This window comes from Symphodus melops (genome assembly GCF_947650265.1).
Source record: "Symphodus melops genome assembly, chromosome: 1".
In the NCBI taxonomy this organism is placed as follows: domain Eukaryota; kingdom Metazoa; phylum Chordata; class Actinopteri; order Labriformes; family Labridae; genus Symphodus; species Symphodus melops.
Genome location: NC_136691.1, coordinates 26,230,559 through 26,246,135, shown reverse-complemented (window position 1 = coordinate 26,246,135; position 15,577 = coordinate 26,230,559). Strand labels below are relative to the sequence as shown.

At 44.8% G+C, this 15,577-nt stretch overlaps 1 long non-coding RNA gene across 2 annotated transcripts; it reads left to right on the top strand.

Moving 5' to 3' along the window:
* Positions 1-4,089: 4,089 nt before the first annotated feature.
* LOC306829497 lies at positions 4,090-11,966 on the top strand. 2 transcript variants are annotated; one of them, XR_013779867.1, is made up of 4 exons: positions 4,090-4,147; positions 4,241-4,526; positions 10,053-10,393; positions 10,430-11,966. It is a non-coding gene; the product is annotated as an uncharacterized lncRNA (long non-coding RNA). The 2 variants fall into 2 exon arrangements; XR_013779868.1 differs by lacking the exon at positions 4,090-4,147 and having other exon boundaries at positions 4,188-4,526.
* Positions 11,967-15,577: the final 3,611 nt, after the last annotated feature.

Below are 15,577 nucleotides of genomic sequence, written 5' to 3'. Positions count from 1 at the left end.
CCTCCTAGCCTTCTTGAGTATGTAAACGGTTTCAGGCATCGTTTGTACTCAGCTGGGGAGATGGCTAAGGAAAAGCTGTTGTCTGCCCAGGGTAAAATGAAGTCCCTTTACGACCGTAAAGCCGAACAGCGACTGTTTAGTCCTGGGGATCAGGTCCTTGCCTTGTTGCCGATTTCTCATTCACCGTTTCTGGCCAAATTTACTGGACCCTTCACAGTGCTGCGTCAGGTGTCTGACCAAAATTATCTCCTTTCCACACCAAAGCGTAGGAAATCAACTCAACTCTGCCATGTCAATCTGCTAAAATCTTACTATGCTAGGGAGTTCAAACCTGTTTCAGCAGCGGCAACAGTGGGGAGTTCATTATCAGCAGGGGAGGATGATGGGGTCACCGCACCGGATGAAAGTTTGTTGCGTGGTAGACTGAAAAATTCTGAAACCTTGTGTAATCTTGAGTCCTTGTTGGGTCATCTCTCTGCAGAAAGATGTGCTGAGTTGTCTGCTCTTATTCACAGTTATCCTGGATTGTTTAGTGATACACCGAGTCAAACACATCTCATTGAGCACGACATAGATGTAGGTGATGCACAGCCCATTCGACAGCGTTTCTACCGGGTGTCTGAGGAGAAGAAAAAGGTAATGGATGCAGAAATAAGCTACATGCTTGAGAATGGAATAGCAGAACCTTCATTTTCGAGTTGGGCATCCCCTTGTTTACTGGTGGAGAAGTCTGATAAGAGTCCGAGGTTTTGTACGGACTATCGCAAGGTAAACAGGGTTACCAAACCCGATGCTTATCCGCTACCCCGGATAGAAGATTGTATTGATCAGGTTGGTTCTGCATGCTTTGTCAGTAAGTTTGACCTACTGAAGGGTTATTGGCAGGTCCCTTTGTCTCAAAGAGCTAAGGAGTTTTCTGCTTTTATTACACCCTCCGGGTTGTATTCGTACACTGTAATGAGTTTTGGACTCCGAAATGCACCATCGACTTTCCAGCGCCTCATGAACATGGTGTTGTCAGGGCTGGAAGGGTGTGCTGTGTACCTAGACGATGTTGTAATTTATAGTCATAATTGGGAGGAACACATCGGGCGTATTAAGGAACTGTTTAATCGTCTGAGGGATGCACGACTGACCGTGAACCTGGCGAAATGTGAGTTTGCTAAAGCCACGGTCACTTATCTTGGCAAAGTCGTGGGACAGGGGAATGTGTGTGCAGTTCAGGACAAAGTTGTCGCCATTGAGAAGTATCCTGTTCCCACCACGAAGAAAGAGCTTCAGCGTTTTCTCGGTTTAGTTGGGTATTATCGCAGTTTTTGCAAAAATTTCTCCACTGTGGTATCTCCTTTGACTGATCTTTTGAAGGGAAAAGTTCGGTTTGTTTGGTCCTCCTTGTGTCAACAAGCTTTTGACAATGTCAAGTCTGTTCTGTGTTCACCGCCTGTTCTCGCAGCTCCTCGCATGGATCGGCCTTTTAAACTGCACGTGGATGCAAGTGATGTGGGTACCGGAGCCGTCTTGTTTCAAACAGATGGTGATGATGTTGATCGTCCCGTGAGTTTTTACTCAAAAAAGTTTAATTCATTTCAGTTAAACTATTCTGTGATTGAGAAAGAAACTCTCGCACTCATCTGGGCTCTACAGCATTTTGATGTTTATGTCGGCTCTAGCGTTCCTCTGGTTGTGTACACTGATCATAACCCCATAACCTTTTTACATTCTATACATTGCCCAAATCGCAGGCTGATGCGGTGGATGTTGTATTTGCAGTCCTATTGTCTAGACATTCGTCACATCAAAGGCTCTGATAATGTTGTGGCCGATGCTTTGTCTAGAGCCCCTATCTCTTAAGTACTGTTTAACGCTCTGGTCTTCTATGTCTCTGTTCTGCCTTCTTAAATGCTCCTTCAGGCGCTCGAGTTGCTGAATGGGAGGTATGGAGGCGGGTTTAGCTAGCTGGAGAACACTACTTCCCAAAGGGTCAGTATGTTTGTAAATACAAGTTGTATAAATGTTGTTAAAAAAAGAAAAGAAAAAAATCAATATTGAGAATGTATAGCTGATTCACTGTGGGTCCGTTTAGCTACCGGTGTTCCTATTGGAACTCCGTTCTTATGGGGGGGGGGTGTGACGACCCCTCCACACCAGTTGGTGTTCCTGTGCTGCTGGTTATATTCTGTTGCAGGTTCCAGGAGGCGGGCTCGTAATCAGTGGATGTGCTGCACCTGGGACCAGAGTAGTCTTCCTCCATAAAAGCGATTGAGGAAAGATGGCGGTCTCTCTCTCTCTCTGAAGACCGCACAACGGGACCGTGGGAACGTGGTGGCGCAGATGTGTGGCTGTATGGCTGGATGACACGAGTTTGGCTGGATGTGAATAAACGTGATTGCGTTCTGAGCAGAAATCGTGTCCGGGTTCATGTTTCTTGTTGCGGCCGAGAGCCGGGTTGTAACATTAAGACATACAAAATACATGTTTTAGTTCTTTTATCAGACAGACTGGCCGGCGTCTCTGCTAGTGTTTTCAGTGGTTCACTTCTGATCTCACTTCTTTGTAAGCATAGGTGCACGCTCGTCAGGAACCCATGAAGCCAGCTGTGGGAGGGTCCATTCTTTAATCTATACATGCTAGGGGATAACATCAGGAGCCATGGCTATGCTGATGACACACGGCCAATGGATGCCCTTTTTAACTGTCTTTTAGATAAGAAGTCAAGCTTCCTTCAGCTGGACCAGGACAACACAGGTTTTATTTATAGGTCCTGAACGCCTGAGAGAAACTTTTACAAAAGATTTTAATCCATCCTCCTCTGAGCTTAATGTCATAACTCACATTGAAAACATCACAAGGACTGTTTTTTAACATTGATTATTTATGCACCAGGTGGTAAGTACATATTTACATTGAGAACAGACACACAGTAAGGAAAGTGGGGGAATTACAGTTGGGGGAGGGATAAACAGAATGGTACGATTAATGGTAATGATGGTGGTTATAACACCAAACAAGTAAAATATAAACAAAAACAAACAAAAAAGAGAAACAATAGTAATGAAAATAACAATGATAGTAACAAATGATCTAAAGTATAGACACCATCTTGATTGTGTGTGTGTGTGTGTGTGTGTGTGTGTGTGTGTGTGTGTGTTATGAGGGGAACTTGTATTTGAGAGAACCAGTAATTGGGTAACAAATTTTGTAGTTTCAGGTTCAAAGGTTTTCGAGACATGTCGTAGTAATGGAAATAATAGCAATATTAATAATGTCACAAACACATCATGATATCCTAATGAGATAAATGAAGATGATCGAGCATCACACAAGAGCACAAAACAACAACTGAGGTGAATCCCATCTTTGATCACTTGTAGTCTGTGCAGTGATATCTGTGGAGGACTTTGAATGAGTTGTTGATTGTTGTGTTATTGGTCATTGAGTATATGTTAGATCCTGTTGCCCTTTTGTGATGGAAGAGACTGTGTACGGTTCTGGAGTGAATTATTTTAGGTCTGACATGTATGAGTGTTGAGATTACATGTCAAGGTTTATTGTTCAGGTTTAATTGGTCCTCCATGGCTGGTCTTAGTTGTGAATATTCAAGAAAGCCATACTCTTGAACTAAGTGTGTGAGAGTGATGTTAGTGAAGATGTGTCTGAGGTGAGTTGTGCCCTTTTCTGTCCAAGTCCAGAAATGTAGGGGTTTCTTATTGCTTACAAATTCTCCCATAAAATGTTCTTTTGCTATCAGTGTGATAACTTTTTCTCTCAAACATTGTATTTTCTCTCAGATCATTTATTTTCTCGCTTGTAATAAAGACACAAATCTAACTCCATTACAGCCTGCCGGAAAAAACACTAGCAGACGAAGAAGAAGAAGAAGACTGTAGAGGGCAGCATTACACTCTACAATGTACAGTCTGCCGTATAAAAACAACAGAAGAAGAGGACTGTAGAGGGCAGCATTACACTCTACAGTGTACAGCATGCCGGATAAAAACAATAGAAGAAGAAGACTGTAGAGGGCAGCATTACACTCTACAGTGTACAGTCTGCCAGATAAAAACAACAGAAGAAGAAGACTGTAGAGGGCAGCATTACACTCTACAGTGTACAGTCTGCCAGATAAAAACAACAGAAGAAGAAGACTGTAGAGGGCAGCATTACACTCTACAGTGTACAGTCTGCCAGATAAAATCAATAGAAGAAGAGATGGCGGGGAAAAAAACAAGAGAAGAAGAAGAAGATGGCGGAGAGGGTGTAGCGTGTCTTCTGAGCTCGGTCTGCTTGTTCTAATTCTACTCAAACGTTACCATTCAACTCAATGAGGAGTGATCGGAGGAGTCTCTAATACAACATACCGACGCTTGAAGCAGGACATGCTCCGGAAATGACGTCGAACAGGAAGCTGTGTTCAGTGATTGACGGCCACGGGGATGTTAAGATGGAGGTGTGTACCGAGAGCTCCGACAGGAAGGAGGTGAAGAACCCAACAGCAACGATAAAGCAGGAAGATGGCTCAGATCAAGGTAGGGAAGGACGGAACCTGTCCTGCACGCCCTCAAACAGGAAGTGAAACAAGTTAGTACATGATGGCTCAGGTCCTAATGTGTAATCATTTTATGACGTCATAGAGTCGGTCGATTATTACTTCAATGTACACACACACACACACACACACACACACACACACACACACACACACACACACACTGGAACCCTTATACAGCGGCCTTCAGAGGGAGGAAATGAGAAGGTCTGGTCGATGAGGACTTCCTACTTGCGTCAGTAAGCGTTCGGTCTCCTAGCAACCCTGACGGTGTTTGACAGATCAATCCTGCAAAATAAAATATAAATAAGCCCATAAGATATAGATTATTAGAGACAGATTTTAAATCACAGACAAAAACTTTACTTCTGTTTTTTATAAAGTCAAATATAAATACCCCAACACATGCTGAGTGGACACGTTCACACACAGTGGACACGTTCACACACAGTGGACACGTTCGCGCGCTGAGCGGACACGTAAACACGCCTTGTATTATAGTGTTTATGGTGTTTATGGTGTTTATGGTGTTTATACCTTGTATTATAGTGTTTATGGTGTTTATAGTGTTTATGGTGTTTATACCTTGTATTATAGTGTTTATGGCGTTTATGGTGTTTATACCTTGTATTATAGTGTTTATGGTGTTTATAGTGTTTATGGTGTTTATACCTTGTATTATAGTGTTTATGGTGTTTATGTTGTTTTTAGTGTTTATGGTGTTTATAGTGTTTATGGTGTTTATACCTTGTATTATGGTGTTTATGGTGTTTATAGTGTTTATAGTGTTTATACCGTAGGTTACAAGGTGTAACCATGGTTCTCTGAGTGAAGAGACTATCTCTCCACTACATATTTCATATGTATGTATGGGGCTGACCCACAGGGTCAGGTGACGTTGTGGACAATTAACTTTAAGACACTCAACCTGTGAGGTGGCTAATGACAGTATAAGAGCACCTGTGCACCACACTATCACTGATTAAATTTTTGATGGAACATATCCCCGTGTGGCCTCGAGCTGGAGAGATAGTCTCTTCACTCAGAGAACCATGGTTACACCTTGTAACCTACGTTCTCTATCGTATCGAGACTATCTCTCCACTGCATATTTCATATGTATGGGGCTCTGTAAGACACACCACAAGGGGATAGAGCAGCACCCGCCCAAAACATGAACTGTGTGTCCATTGAACGAGACGTAGCCGCTACCAGTGCTCCAAGCAAAAGAACCAACACGTGGATGTCAATGAACTATATAAAAATATTCAAATATACACACCCCCCCGGCCAGCAAGCACCGCTGACTGCCAGTCATTGCCTGATGCCAAGGTGCCTAATGCCACCAAGGCTAGCCTGCCCTGCAAGATGCTGAGGCTCGAAGTCGCCACTCCGAATAGCCATGCCAGGCTAACGGAGAAGGGAAAGTAAAACATGACGCTATCGCTGGGCTTGACCAGCATCCGTCCGCTGAATGACTGCTTGCAGCCTCATTAATCTGGTAGAACCAAGCAAATGTAGACGGACGGGACCAAGTAGCAGTTGTGCTGATCTCACTCAGAGATGCACCCTGCCACAATGCCCAGGAAGCTGCCATGCCCCTGGTAAAGTGTGCCGGCACCCACAGGGATCCCCTGTGCCCACATATGTCTGCTGGATAGCCTCTACAATCCAGTGGGAAGACCGGCATTTGACAAGGGTTTACCGAATACTCCGCCGTAAATCGACAAATTAGCTGCCCATCGGTTCATCGGTGCCCTGTGCACAACACCTGTAGTGCCAGCACAGTACACACCAGTGAGTTTCTGTGCTCCTCTTTTCCTCTCTGCCCCTGGAGTAGAGAGCCGGAGCTCAAACCATTGACTCGACAGAGAGTCAGAAAGAACCTTGGGAAGAAAATGCTGGATACTGCCTGCACCATCTGGACCTGTCGAGGTCCACAAGAAGGGAGAGAGCCTGAAGCTCCTCACTTCGCCCGTCGGTGGCCGGCGCCATGACAGGGCAATCTGAAGGGCTAGCCACCTCAGTTGACCGAATCAAGGGCCTCGAACGGAGTCCGTTCCAGAGCCTTTACAACCAGCTCTAACCCAAGCCGGGAGAGCCGGTCTACAATAACAGCCCATATGACTTCCGGCCCCCATGAGGAATTGGGACAAAGCCACCAGCTTCCTCCAATTGGCATCAACCTATACGGGTTGTCTTGATAGCCGCCACCATTCCTCGCTAGGGTGGAGGGCGACTTCCCTGCCTCCAGGAACTCCTGCAAACTGCAGACTCACTGGTGCCGAGCATGCCTGAGGATCCACCTGCTGTCCCCTGCACCCTGCCATAAGGACCCCTCTGTTACGATAGTGTCCTAGATGATGGCGCACAAGCACCCTGCAGACTTTGGACCGTCGACTGTGACAGCCCCATGGCAAACAGCTTGGTCCTCTCAGAGGCCATGCCCAGAGCTCCAGACCCCCAGGGGGGGTGGGGGGTGGGGATGGAACAGAGTTCTCTGTGCCTGTGACAGCAAATCCTGTTGCACTGGAACCTCCCACGGAGTCCCGTCCTGCAGTGGAGGGATATCTGCGAACCATGTCATGTAAGGCCACTAAGGGGGCCACTAGGCCAAGCCTCATCTCCTCCATTCACACTCAGAGGTGGAAGGAGCATAAAGACGAGGGGAAAGCCTAAAGCAGGGCCCTTGGCCATGTATGAGCCTGGGCGTCCACTTTGAGGGGAGGCCTGTCTTCCCAACCGAGAAGAACAGGAGATAGTGGGCTGATCTAACAGATCGACCGCTGCTTGTCCGAAGTGGTGCCAGATACCTGCCCCCACGAGAGGGTGTAGCCTCCAGCCTCCGGGGTCCGGAGGCCGGAGGCCACACCCTGGGACAGCCGATCCTCTGCCAGAGTGTTACCCCTGGCACATGAGCCGCCCCCCAGGGACTGACCCCTGGGGTACGCCCAAAGCCACAGCCAGTGTGCAAGTATGCACAGGCGTGGGGACCCAAACTTTCCTCTGTCGGTTGATGTAGGCGCTGTGGTCACACTGTCTGTCCTCAGCAGCACATGCTGACCATCTACCAGTGGAGGACCACCTGCAGCCATCTGATAAGCACGGGGCTTTGCAGACAGCCTCCTGGGCTCAATCCTAGCACCAGGAGACACCTCTGCACTGGGCACCTAGGAAAAAGGGCCAATAGCACAGCCTGACCGACGATGTCATAAACCCCAGGAGGCGGAGACACCCACATGACCCCGGCTCCCGGTCTGAAAAGTGAGAGACATTCCCCAGAGGGTCACCTCTCTCTCCTGAGTCAATGTTAGTTATGCAGTCTGGGGAACCACCATTAGGCCCAGAACTGCATTATTTGAGATGGCTTCAGTCTGCTTTAATTCTCCAGTTAAGATGCAGACCTAGGTGCTGTATGTGATCCCGGAGCGAGGACAAAGGAGCCTGATATTGCTCCACTGAATATGCACCCCCGAGTCAGTCATCCAAATAATTTACTTTACTTCCATGCACCAGGTAAGGTGTGGGGAGCCAGCGGGAGCCCAAATGGACGGACCTGAATTCATATGTCCTGCTTCCCAATGCAATCTGAGGAACCGCCAATGCCCTATTCTAGATCGTAATCTGAAAATAGGCATACGTCAGATCAATGGCGATGAACCAATACCCTCTGCAGATGAACAGTTTCACCCTTGGGATGGTCAATCTCTTGCACAGTAAATGTCTGAGACATTTGTTTAACCTTCTCATATCGAGAACGGGACGGAGAGTCCCATCCTTCTTGGAAATGAGAAGTACCGGAAATAAACCCCAGTTTGCTTGTTGCCTGGTGTAACAACTTGGATCGACTCTGTCCTTATCAGAGTGGAAATTCCATCCTGTAGCACAATCTTCAATATTGGCGCGTCTATGGTGTCTGTAGTCTCAGCTAACGTAACGATAGCAGCGTCCTCTCACAGTCTCTGTCATAGACGCGTCTATGGTCTCTGTAGTCTCAGCTAACGTAACGATAGCAACGTCCTCTCACAGTCTCTGTCAAAGACACGTCTATGGTCTCTGTAGTCTCAGCTAACGTAACGATAGCAGCGTCCTCTCACAGTCTCTGTCAAAGACACGTCTCTGGTCTCTGTAGTCTCAGCTAACGTAACGATAGCAACGTCCTCTCACAGTCTCTGTCATAGACACGTCTATGGTCTCTGTAGTCTCAGCTAGCGTAATGATAGCAACGTCCTCTCACAGTCTCTGTCATAGACACGTCTATGGTCTCTGTAGTCTCAGCTAACAACGATAGCAACGTCCTCTCACAGTCTCTGTCATAGACGCATCTATGGTCTCTGTAGTTTGTGAGCGCGCTGAATGCATGCGCTGCAGGAGCAGACAGAGATACACTTCTAATAATGAACAGGCTGATTATATTAAATGTCTAATGTCTTCAAAGCTAAAACAAGACAGAACTTGTTTGTGGAATAATAATTTAGCAAATATATATTTAAAGTTTCTCAATCTCCTGATCTGACATAATGATTGATTCTGTGATTGATTCAACAGAACATAATGCTTTCTCTATTAAATGTACAGTAACAGATGTGAAGGCTACACAAAACACTATTTGTTATTTCAGCCATTAAAACGTGTTTGGCCTGTATTTTTCATCTACCTGCCGCCTTGACCAGTGAATCATAAAGTTAATTATGGACCCTGTCAGTAATATGGTGAGTGTCAGCAGCTGTAGAGCAGAGGTGGTTGGTTGTAACAAGCAGGCGTTACCATGGTAACTGCAAAGAAGCAGGTTTGTAGGGACGACCCAAGACGAGTTAAACCTTAATTAAGCAAAAGTATGATTTATTCGTTTACTCGATTAATCGATCGGAATATTCGATAGAATACTAGATTACTAAAATATTCGATAGCTGCAGCTCTATATTATAGTGTGTATGGTGTTTATAGTGTTTCAAGCTAACTTGTTCATAGCTGTTCTTTATTTCTTTTTGCTATTTGATGCTGTTTATATTCCCAGTTTTACTGTTTTTTGGAGCTGCTGTAACACCCAAATTTCCCCCCTTGAGGGATCAATAAAGATGATCCTTAACTGTGGCTGTAGAGACTAATTCTTAACTGAGCCACTACCAGCTGGGTCGTGGGCACAAAGTGTTTGACGTGTACTCGCAACACGACTTGACATCATGCTAGGAAATGAATTGTTAAAAAGAATCGATAACATACCAGCCAATGACACAGAGATATTCTTTGCAGCATGAGATGGTGCATTATCATGCATGAAGAGGATGTTGCTACAGAAGGCATGGTTCTTCTTTTTGTACCATACTCTGTACATGGTCATTTTCACACCTTCAGGGGCCCTAAAGGCATGAGACATGATTAAAATGTGATCAATTCAAATTAACTCTTGATTTTCAGTCATTAAAAACTAAATCATTTGACTGGCCTTATTAATATTCAAAGATCAGTCTCAGTGTGGTTAATGTTTGTTTACTGTGTCCTGCAGATGTCCAGCAGCTGTTGGTGAGTAAAGAAGAGCTTCCACCTGAGCAGCAGGAGTGGAGCCACATTCTGGACCAGGAGGACACTAAGCCCCAACACATTAAAGAAGAACATGAGGAAGTGTGGATCAGTCAGCTTCAAGGACTGGAGGAGGCTGACACCACCAAGTTCCCCTTCACTCCTGTCTCTGTGAAGAGTGAAGATGATGAAGAGAAACCTCAGTCCTCACAGCTTCATCACAGACAAACTGAACAGATGGAAACAGGAGCTGATGGAGAGGACTGTGGAGGAGCAGAACCAGAGAGGGACTTAGACTCAGAGCAACATTTATTACCAGAGATTGAGGTCAAGATCGAGGACTCTGATGAACCAGAGACTGAGGCCCAGACTGAAGACTATGATGAACCAGAGACTGATGACAGTGATAATAGGCAAGAGACCATACAAGATCTGTCAGACTTAAACTTTAAAAATAAGAAACTGAAGATTGGTAAGAGAGCACATAGATGCTTGCAGTGTGGTAAAAGATTTAACCGAAAAGAGCATCTGAACAGACACGTATTAGTTCATTCAGGAGAGAAACCCTTTAGCTGCCTTGAGTGCAGTAAAAGATTTAACCGAAAACAGCATCTGACCAGACACATGTTAGTTCACACTGGAGAGAAACACTACAGCTGCTCTAAATGTGAGACAAGTTTTGCCAATAAGTCTAGTTTGACATATCACATGGCAAATCACAGAGAGAAATCCTTTAGCTGCTCTCAGTGCAGTAAGATATTTAAACAAAAAGGCTCTCTGACTAAACACATTTTGGTTCACTCTGGAGAAAAACCCTTCAGCTGCTCTCAATGTGAGAAAAGATTTACAGATAAGTCCAGTTTGAAATATCACATGGCAAGTCACAGAGGAGAGAGACCCTTCAGCTGCCTTGAGTGTGGTAAAAGCTTTTACCTGCAAGGAAATCTGACCACTCACATGATTACTCATACAGGCGAAAAACCATTCAGTTGTTCTGAGTGTGGTAAGAGATTTAACCAAAAAGGGCATCTGACCACACACATGTTAGTTCATACAGGAGAGAAACCCTTCAGTTGCTCAGAGTGTGGTAAACGATTTAACCGAAAAGAGCATCTGACCACCCACATGATGATTCACACAGAAGAGAAACTTTTCAGCTGCTCTATTTGCAGTAAAGCATTTCAACAAAAACGAGCCTTAACCCAACACATGTTAATTCACAATGGAGAGAAACGCTACAGCTGCTCTGAATGTGAGAAAAAATTTACTCATAAGGCCAGTCTGACATATCACATGAAATATCACAGAGGGGAAAAACCCTTCAGCTGCCTTGAGTGTGGAAAAAGCTTTTACCTACAAGGAAATCTAACTACACACATGATAGTTCATACAGGAGAGAAACCCTTCAGTTGCTCTGAGTGTGGTAAAAGATTCAATCGAAAAGAGCATCTAACTACACACATGATGATTCACACAGGAGAAAAACCCTTCAGCTGCTCTGTTTGCAGTAAAGCATTTCAACAAAAACGAGCCCTAACCCAACACATGCTAGTTCACACTGGAGAGAAATGCTACAGCTGCTCTCAGTGTGAGAAAAAATTTACCCATAAGGCCAGTCTGACAAATCACATGGCAAATCACACAGGAGACAAACCCTTCAGCTGTCTTGAGTGTGGTAAAAGATTTAACCTGCAAAGAATTTTGACTACACACATGAGTACTCATACAGAAGAAAAACCCTTCAGCTGCTCTCTTTGTGGGGCACGATTTAGACGAAAGGGGAATCTGAAGAGACACAATAAAGTTCACATGGGAGAAAGCAAAACAAGTGTAATCTGACATTTCCCATGTACCCACCCACCAAGCTGCCCAGGTATGCGTTCCGCCCTTATCATCACCACCGTGGGGAGGGGGAAACGTAATTTCGAATTCACTGTATGTCTGACATATTTTGGAATTGACAAATAAAGAACCTTGAACCTTGAAATAAAACAAACTAGCAGACAACTGATCACCTTCGCTTTGTACCCTTTGCCTACATGCCACAGGTCTGGATACTGATAGATCAAATAAGAACTCCCACCCTTTTCTCCCAGGGTTAGTACCTCGACCGATACGTGCACGGTCGAGGTACTAACCCATCCTCGCAAGGACTGTGCAGTGGCCGAGATCCCCTATGGTGACATAGTAAAAGTGGGCAGACTTTTAACAATCCTAAACATCACTTGTGAAAATAAGTTACAACTTTTGATCTAACCACCACCAGGAGGAGCAGTGTTTTTGGAAGCTAAAGTGATTACTGCATCTGAAAACAGCTGTGTGTAATAACGTCTGTGTCAGCCTATAGATCGCCTCGGTCTCTCTCTCTGTGTGAAAAAAAATCCACTGTATCAACACCCTCATTAAAGTCATCCTAAATGTGTATTTTACCTCTGTTTGGGCATGGAGTGTTTAATACTACAGAATCCTTTTTTTCCCTTATTGTTCCTCATTCTCCCTTCGTCCCAGCACTCCTCTGTGCATTCTGTTTTCTGCCTGTGAAAGCACATGTGAATAGGCTTCATATCTTTTCTTTGTCTGAGATCTTTATGCCCATTTTAACACCCTGAACTGTACAGCTGAGTTTGAAGCATGGCTAAAAGCCAGGTGTGAGAATGACCATCTTTATCTCAACGTCCTGAAGATAAAATCATTAATAATCAGTTCCCCCTCACCCCAGCACCCACTTCTAATCAATATCCAAGCAGTGGAACTAGTAAATAGTTTCCAGTATCTTGGAGAGACACCAGTGACATCCAAAAAAAGAGCCATCAAAGACTGTTAGTCATCCACAAACTGAAAGTACTCTATGTCACCCCATCTCCTCCTGCTGAGAAAAGAGCATGACTCAGCCCATCCTAATGTACTGTTCCACCTGATCCTTTAACATGTCTGTAAGTTTCCCCACACTAAACTTCACAGCACTTAATAACATTCGGCCATCACACATTGAAACCTCAATAGAACATCACGCCCACTGAACACTCAGCTCCTCCCCTTCACTCAGGGCAGAGTTACATGCCCACTGAACACTCAGCTCCTCCCCTTCACTCAGGGCAGAGTTACATGCCCACTGAACACTCAGCTCCTCCCCTTCACTCAGGGCAGAGTTACATGCCCACTGAACACTCAGCTCCTCCCCTTCACTCAGGGCAGAGTTACATGCCCACTGAACACTCAGCTCCTCCCCTTCACTCAGGGCAGAGTTACATGCCCACTGAACACTCAGCTCCTCCCCTTCACTCAGGGCGGAGCTACACGCCCACTGAACACTCAGCTCCTCCCCTTCACTCAGGGCGGAGCTACAGAGTAATGAGATGCAGAAAGGGCAGACCGAGACTGAGAGGATCATGGACAGCTCCTCTCCCCCCACATGACACTGTGGGGTCTCTGAGCAGATCCTTCAGCAGCAGACTGAGACACCCACCCTGCAAGACTGAGCGCTACCGCAGGTCATTCATCCCATCTGCACTCAGACTGTTTTACAGCATCACCTCCACATGACTCTGATGAATCATTAATATCATTAATGTTACAAACTGTGTGTTTAATAGTTGATCTTTTTTTGGAGCTGCTGTAACAATTTTCCCCCATGGGTGATCAATAAAGTTTATCCTTATATTTCACAGAATCGTCCATTTATCCCTTAGTTTGTGCTATAAACACAGCCCCTCTGCTGTACCATAAAGCTTTCAGCAGGATCACACAATACTTTATTTCATTTTTAGTTTTTATCATGTTATGAGTGATCTTAAAATAGTCTCCCTTAATGTTAATGGATTCAGTAATGTTGTTAAAGGCAAAAGATCCCTGCTTTTCTGAAAAAGGAGAAAACTCAAATAGCCTTATTGACTGAAACTCACTGAAATGACTTGGAGCTTCTCAAATTGAGGAGGTCATGGGTGGGACAGGTGTTTTATTCATCTTATAACACAAATAGCTGAGGTGTAGCTATATTATCCAGCGCAGTCTCCCGTTAACCTTAGAGTCAACTATACAAGATGATGAGGGCCGATATGTCCTCGTCTCAGGTTATCTTTATGGGGAACAGATTCTCATCGGTTGCGTATATGGCCCACATTCACATGATTCTGCCTTTATCTCTCAGCTTTTATCTGAGGTCTCATCAGTATCAGTATGTCATATCAGGGGGCGACTTTGTGTGTCTGACCCAAGCGTTGACCAGTCTCCACCTAAGTCGGGCCCAACCTCTCGGAAGACCTGTAAGAGTTTTGCCATGATTTAGAGCTGTTTGACACCTGGAGAAAAACTAATCCCAGGAGGACAAATGATACTTTATTTTCCAATCCCCATAGAACGTTTTCAAGAATTGATTTCTTCCTGTTTTCCAGAATGGTTTTAGATAGGGTGAGGGAGTGCTCAATTGGCATGTGCTCACTTTTTGACCACTCTCATGTTAGTTTGAGCATCCGCCCTCCCTACCCTGATCTCTCCACTCGCCACTGGAGGATGAATTCCTCTTTACTGAGTAATCTACCATTCACTGACTATATTACTGAGCAGTGGAATGTTTTTATTGCTTCTAATAAGAACCTAAACGTCAGCCCTTCTCTGCTGTGGGAAACAGCTAAAGCTCATCTCAGGGGAAGTATTATTTCATAAACCATGGCTCACTAAAAGGCTGCTATGTCTAAAAAAATGGAGGCAGCTTGTTCAGCCCTGAACCGGTTGCTAACTAGAAAGGCTGAATCAGCTATTGTCTTTGCTAAGCATAGGCTTTATGAGTCAGGAAATAAACCTGGCCGTCTCTGAGCGAGCTTGGTAAGAGGTAGAATCGAGACAAATACGATATTTGGGGGTCCAGCAGTGACACATACCCTCACTGGATAACAATCAGGTGGTTAGACACTACAAAACCAAAGATATTAATACAATAATGAAGCAATTTTACCCAAAACTTTGGTTCATAACTAACAACTAACTGATGTGTTTTCAGATTCCTTTAAGACTGATCACCTCCCTCCAATGCTTAATTTAGCAAATATTACACTTATCCTTAAGAAAGACAAACCACCTGATATCTGCGGCTCATTGAGGCCCACTAGCCTTTTTGGTGTAGATAGTAAATTGCTATCAAAACTGCTCGCAACAAGACTAGAAGAGTTCCTGCCGTCTTTAATAAATCCAGACCAGATTCATACAGAACAGGCTATCCCTCAAAATGTGAGATTATTAAATGTCATAAAGTACTCGAGTCAGACAAATCATAGGGGACTTGACATATCTTTAGACGCCGATAAGGCGTTCGATAGAGAAGAGTGGGAATATTTGTTTGACACACTGGAGAGGTTTGGACTGGGAGGAGAATTTCTCAAATAAATTAGGACACTGTACAACTCTCCAAAGGCCTGTGCATGGGATGACAGTGGGAAGAACAGTTCATAAAAAAGCAGTCTATGTCGATGACATCCTGTTGTTTCTGACAAATACCAACTGTTCTCTCTATTGTTC